This window comes from Fukomys damarensis, unplaced genomic scaffold (genome assembly GCF_012274545.1).
Source record: "Fukomys damarensis isolate Sample0158 unplaced genomic scaffold, DMR_v1.0_HiC HiC_scaffold_33, whole genome shotgun sequence".
Taxonomy (NCBI): Eukaryota; Metazoa; Chordata; class Mammalia; order Rodentia; family Bathyergidae; genus Fukomys; species Fukomys damarensis.
Genome location: NW_022900945.1, coordinates 27,497,005 through 27,503,198, shown reverse-complemented (window position 1 = coordinate 27,503,198; position 6,194 = coordinate 27,497,005). Strand labels below are relative to the sequence as shown.

Genomic DNA, 6,194 nt, shown 5'->3' with positions numbered 1-6,194 from the left:
TTCTTTCTGCTAATTCCCATGCTACTGAGGATTTGTTCATAAAGTCTTTTCCTATGCCAATGTCTTCCAGAGTTCTGCCTAACTTATCTTCCAGCAAGTTCAGTGTTTCTGTTTTTATATTTAGATATTTAATTCACTTGTATTTTAATTTAGTGCATGGTGAGAGATAAGGGTCTAGTTTTAATCTTTGGCAGGTTGAGACCCAGTTTTTCCATCACCATTTATTAAAGAGGCTATCTTGTCTCCAGTGAGGATGGTCAGCTCTTTTTTCAAAGATGAGGTCGCTGAGTACATCTGGAGTTGTTTCTGTATCTTCCAATCTATTCCACTAATCCTCAGGTCTTTTCCAAAAGTAATTCTTAAATTGGCATATTTATTGCAACAGTAAAATTTATGAGCTCATGTCCAAACCTTTTGATTTAAACATGAATAAAATTTGTCCCTCTAGTCTAGATCTAATCTTCAAAAAAATCTTGGAGAGAAAATTTCTGTCTCTATTAATCAGGTAAACTTTTAATTAAAAATTTTTCAGGTTGTGGATGACACTATGGATATGGCAGCCAGCAATTGACCTAAACAGGTATGTGTCAGGCTGCCAGGTAACCTCTGTTCCTGCCCAGGGAGCGGAGCAGCTGTCTTATTAGTAGGCATTCTCACAAGGCAGCCCAACCGGCCTTCAGAGAGAACAAGCATCCTGGCCATGGCTTATCACTCGGGCTATGGAGTCCATGGTTCCAAGCACAGGGCCCGAGCACCTCCAGATCCCTCTTCTCTCTTCAATGACACAAGTGTTGGCTAATCCAGCCAGCCCGAGGGATACCCTGACCCAGGAGCTGACATGGCTCTCAATGTCAAACACTTGCTTCGTCACCCAGTGGCCATGGCAGCTCTGTTTCATCTCATGGAAAGGGCATGATGAACAAGGAGCTGCACCGTTTTGTGTCTGTGAACAAACTCAAGTATTTTTTTTCACTGTGAACATAGCTTAGGTGGCCAAGAAACCAGGGCTCCTGGTCTTCCCCTACACACATCAGAACTGGGAAATTCAGTACAGTCGCAATGTGCCTCTGCCCCCACAGCAAGACCTCAAAGCCCCTGACCTCATATCCCCACAATGGCCTTCATCGCCTATGTGCTGCTGGCTGGGAGGCCCTGGGCATTCAGCAAAGGTTCTCCCCAGAGGTGTTGGGCTTATGTTCAAGCACAGCACTGGTATGCATGGTGATACAGGTGCTGGCTCTGCTCCTGGGCCAGTGAACTAAGCACCTTCCACCTGCTTGCCTCCAGTGGTACAAATGTGTGGGGTTGATGCTCAGTGTGCTTAGCAGGCTGCTGTTTGGCGTGATAGTTACTACGTGGCCCTGGCCTGGACCTCTTCTACACTTACCTACTTCATTGTGCACTCTTTGCAGACAGCAGCCATGAGCTCCGACAGCATGGGTGGTCCTGGCTCCTGGCAGCATGTCCAACTCTACCCGACTGTGAGATGCGGCCTTTCAGCCCCTCATCACGTACTGGCTTAACTTTCCACCTGATCCGGTGATACCCTGGCCCCAAATGGCACTGATTTTTCCTTACACTAAAGATTTGGTTTCCTTCACATACAAAAAAAAATTTTTTTCATGGCACTTTGCTGGTATTGAGCTTGCAAAAGGTGGCATTCTTAGGATCTGCCTGTAAAGAACTTTGCTTTATAGGATTACTGTGAAGAAAAACCTGTCTTGGTGAGTCCTGTTTTTAATTCCCCTCTTAAAAGTTTACCCCTGAGCAAGAGAATGCACTGGAAGATGGGCTTCTCTGCAGTCCTGGGCTTTGTTCAAAGAGAGCTCAGAACATGATTTAATTGTATTTATGTATGTATGTGTGTGTTTTGGGTTTTGTTTGTTTGTTTGTTTTTGAGACAGTATCTTACCATGTAGCCCAGGCTGGCCTTGAATTTGCAATCTTCCTGCCTCAGCCTTCTGAGTGTTGGGATTACAGGTGTGTACTACAATGCCCAACTTCAAAACATGACTTTAGACAACCAAAATAAGTGACCTTTAGGACAGTGGATTAATAAAACCTCTGGGCTCTGCCGTTGCCTCCCACCCTGGGGTGGATCCTCTGAGGGGGTGGAACCTAAGGAGCAGGCACTGTGCACAGGCCCAGGAAACCCAGGCTGAGATCCAAAGCAGTGCATGGGCTTCACTTTGGGGATACAACAGCCACAGAGAAAAGGAACTTGGAATCTTTCAGATGTCCTAATAGCACTGTTTGAATAGTGATAATTCCTTTGGAAATTGTTTCTTCTGCTTAGTGCACTTCCCCACATTTGACGGTGTGTGAAGAACAGGCTTATGAACAACATTGAAGTGAGAAGGAGTGTTGAAATTTGGAAAGTGAGAATCCCAATTTTGTCATGTCCAAATTGCTGAGCATAGCATAGAGGAGAAGGAGGAGGAGGAGGAGGAGGAAGGCCACAGTGATTAAACACCTTTGTCAGGTGCCGCACTCCTGTGATCCTCAGAGAAACTCTGCCAGTTCAGTGCCTTTACCTTCATTTCACTGCTAGGTAGACTGAGACTTTAAATAATTTCCCAAGGTCACACAACTAATAAGGGAGAAAACAAGAGTCTGCCAGATGTCTAAGAAGCACCAAGTATGTGAAACTTTAATAAAAGCTGAAAAATAACTATGGTTAACCTTTAATGTTTACTCTGTGTGGTCACTGTGAGAAGAACATACCCAAGACAGGTTGTTTATTCTGGTGATTTCGATCAAAGGGGCAGTGACCACAGAGGATGCAGATGGCACATGGGCTCTTCCCAGGTCAAGGGACTCCCACCTTCTCTAAGGAGATCACGGGCTGCCCGATGGTCTCCAGTTCAGGGTGGAAGGGGCCTTTCCCTGCCTGGCTTCCTCAAAGGTGGTAGTTTCCCTGTCCTGTTTATTGAGATGCAATAAAAAAGCAAAGTGCTTATAAACAACTTAAATGTATGAACAATCTAATTAAAATAATTAAAGTAATAGCTTGTGAAAAAAGTAGTAAAAGTAATTATTATAGAGTAGCCATGTAGGAGGATGAAAATTGCTGACATTCTTTAGGTCCAAGGAGCTCTCCATGGCACAGAAAGCATAGACTGTTTAACAAATCCCTTCTGAGGATAAGGCTCCCCTGACTAACCTAGATTTAATGTCTCCTGCTTCTCACCTCAATTTTTAATTTCCTCCTTGGCAACAACTATATGCCAGTGACCCTCCAGTGATTCTCAGTCCAGACTGTCTCTTCTAGTCCAGCATTCAACTTTTTATTTTTATTTTTTTTTTTTTTTGCACTCAGTATGTGAGGACCTCTATACTGGAGGACACTGTATATCCTCTAGCGAAATGATGCATAGGACACATGACCTCTTTGGACACATTTCCAAAGGCATTCTACTCCATACTTATCCAGATCTTGCTTAAGCCCTTCAGGGAAGAGGAAATGAGAGCTGCTGCAGCTCTGACCTCAGTAGTGCTTGTTTATTTCTGTTTTAAACTGCGCTCTGTCCCTTCTATGTCCCACCATTTCTCATTTTAGGCCTTGGGGCCATAGAGAATTTTTTAAATGCCTCTTCCAAATATTTGAAGGTAGGATGATGTTGGCTCATACCTTCATATTGTCCAGTGCCAGGGCCAAACTTGCTAGATGTCCTACACACAGGGCAGAGCCCTCATTGAAAGGTCCCCATAGTTTACCTAGGCCCCAGGTGTTAACGTGAAAAGGATGACTACAGCTCTGTGGAACGGTGACTCAAAGTCTTTGAGGAGGGGAGCCACAGCCACAAATGAGGGAAAATTGGGTGATATAAAACTCAAATGCAGAACAGGAACAGAAAGACATTAAACAGCACACTTTTAGTTCAGAGTAGAGAAGCAGGGACAGGAACAATTTCAAAAAGGCAGTTCAGAACTAGGACCATGGACAGTTAAATTTGTGTGTGTGTGTGTGATGCTGTGAATGGAATCCAAGTCCTTATACACTCTAGGCAAACATCCTACCACTGAGCAATACCCCAGCCCATAAGTTTTTGTAGGACCAGATACCCACAGTTAAACAAATACCTGACTGTTCTTACATGATTGGCTTTTGCAATTGCCTTTACAATCCATGCTAGAATCATTTTTTAACATGTCACCAATATGACTGGTCATTGGCCGATAAAATCCACCTAACACTTTTGGGCGATAGAGCATTTGTGAGTTGCCTGAAAATGTGTACTCAAACACAAAGCAGATTTTGTTTGTGAGGGAAAAAAATCACTTTGGACATTCTTTGTTAGATAAATACAGTTTGATATAAGATAGGAGTTACATCACTGATAGCATGGGATAGCCTACAATTTAAAACCAACTATTAGACATTCCTGGGCTTAAAGTTCACTCAGCCATTCTTAACAACTTTCACTCAGCCATTCTTAACAACTTACTGGCTGTCTTTGTGTAGGTCCCTGATAACACTCCCACCTCACTTCCCTGCCCTTGGAGCCTCTTTTTCTTCCCTTCTCTTCTGGCTGCCAGCTTTTAATTCTTGACAGTTCTCTCATGTAAGTTACTTTAGCCTTGATGATCTCATCATTCATATCCAAGGTTTTTTGCTAAACAAAAGACAGTCCTTTCTCTGAAAAATTCTTCTATCTTGCCTGGGGATTTACCTCAGTGGTTCCAGTGCCTGCCTCACAAGCACAAGGACCTGAGTTTGATCCGCAGTTCCCCCCCCCAGAAAAAATTCTTCTATCTACAAAATTAATGTTGTTAGGTCTAATAAAAATTTTTTATGCACCATTTTCTAAAATTAAAATTGATGCAGGAGAGGTGTTGATTTGATAACTGAGTCAATTTTTGTTTCTGCCAATGAACAGATAGAAATGTCTTCTAAGATCTTTACCATAACTGACAAAAATGTCATGTATGATTGTAGATCAGTGTAATTCAACATTATTTATGGAATTCTACTCTCTCCTCGAAACCATATAAGTGGCTTTGGGAGATAATAAAGAGAAATAAAATTAGATTCTACCACTAAGAAAAAACTAGGTTTTGGGGGGGGTGGTTCTTCATTTGTTTTTTGGACAGGGTCTCACTATGTATTCCAGGCTGGCCTTAAGCTCTCTATGTAGTTTAAACTGGCCTCAAACTCCTGGCAATCCTCCTGCCTCAACCTCCCCAGTGCTGAGATTATGGGTATGTAACAACCAGCATACACCACCACACACTACTTAGCTTTCAGCTTCTTGAGAGAAAAGGAACAAGATCCAGTATATGCTGCCATACTGACTCAGTGGTTGATTAGCTATCTAAGTGAGAAAGCTGAGAGACCTTCCAGGATCCTCATTCCAGTGAAGTGATTAAGATGCCACTTATTCAGAGAGATGACAAGACAAAATACAGATGGGAGTGGGATTAAAAACAGATAATTAGAGGTTTTATACATCTTTCAGTGGATGTATAAATAGTATTAGTGGATGGATAAATGAATGAAACAACAAAGATGTAAGATTTTCAAAAGGCAGTTGGAAATTTCAACCTCAGGAGGGTGGTCAAAGAGTGATCCACAAAGAAAGAATAATCACGGACTCTCCAAGTTCCTCTGCTCAGAGGAAGAACAGTGTGAGAAACTGAGCAGGCTAGGTCTAGAATTCTTAAAGATACTTACAGGAAGAGCTCAAGACAAAGACTGAAAAGGAGCAATCAGAAAAGAGACAACAGCCTGTCACCAAAAGTGGTAGAGTGTTTGCTTAGCTTGAGGGAGGCTAACAGTAAAAGGGGGGAGAATGAGGAGAGAAAAAGAAAAACTTTCTTTTTTGATGGTCACCAAACCAGCTACAGGGTGGGGTTCACATGGAAAAGATAAGAAGTTGGTGGTGCTGGCTCTGTACAATGGTAGAAGACATGGAGATAACTTGAGCATAGCTAGAGACTGACAGCAGGAAGGCCCAGAGGAGGAGGAGTCACCACAGCTGGGAGACATCAGAAAGGCAGCCGGGGATGACCCCAAAGAAGTTAGGAGGGTGTGTGTTCTCATTCTCAGGCTGCCCACAATTAATTCACCGCAAGAGTGAATATTGGAGTTCTTAGTTTTCTAAGTGTTAATATACATATTATGTGACTTAACACTTAGAACGATCCTTAAGGTAAATTTATTAAAATTCCAATTTTGAGATGAGGCTACCAAA

At 42.6% G+C, this 6,194-nt stretch overlaps 1 pseudogene; it reads left to right on the top strand.

Annotated features, from left to right (window-relative positions):
- Positions 1-308: 308 nt before the first annotated feature.
- Positions 309-1,647, top strand: LOC104850920 (annotated as a pseudogene).
- Positions 1,648-6,194: the final 4,547 nt, after the last annotated feature.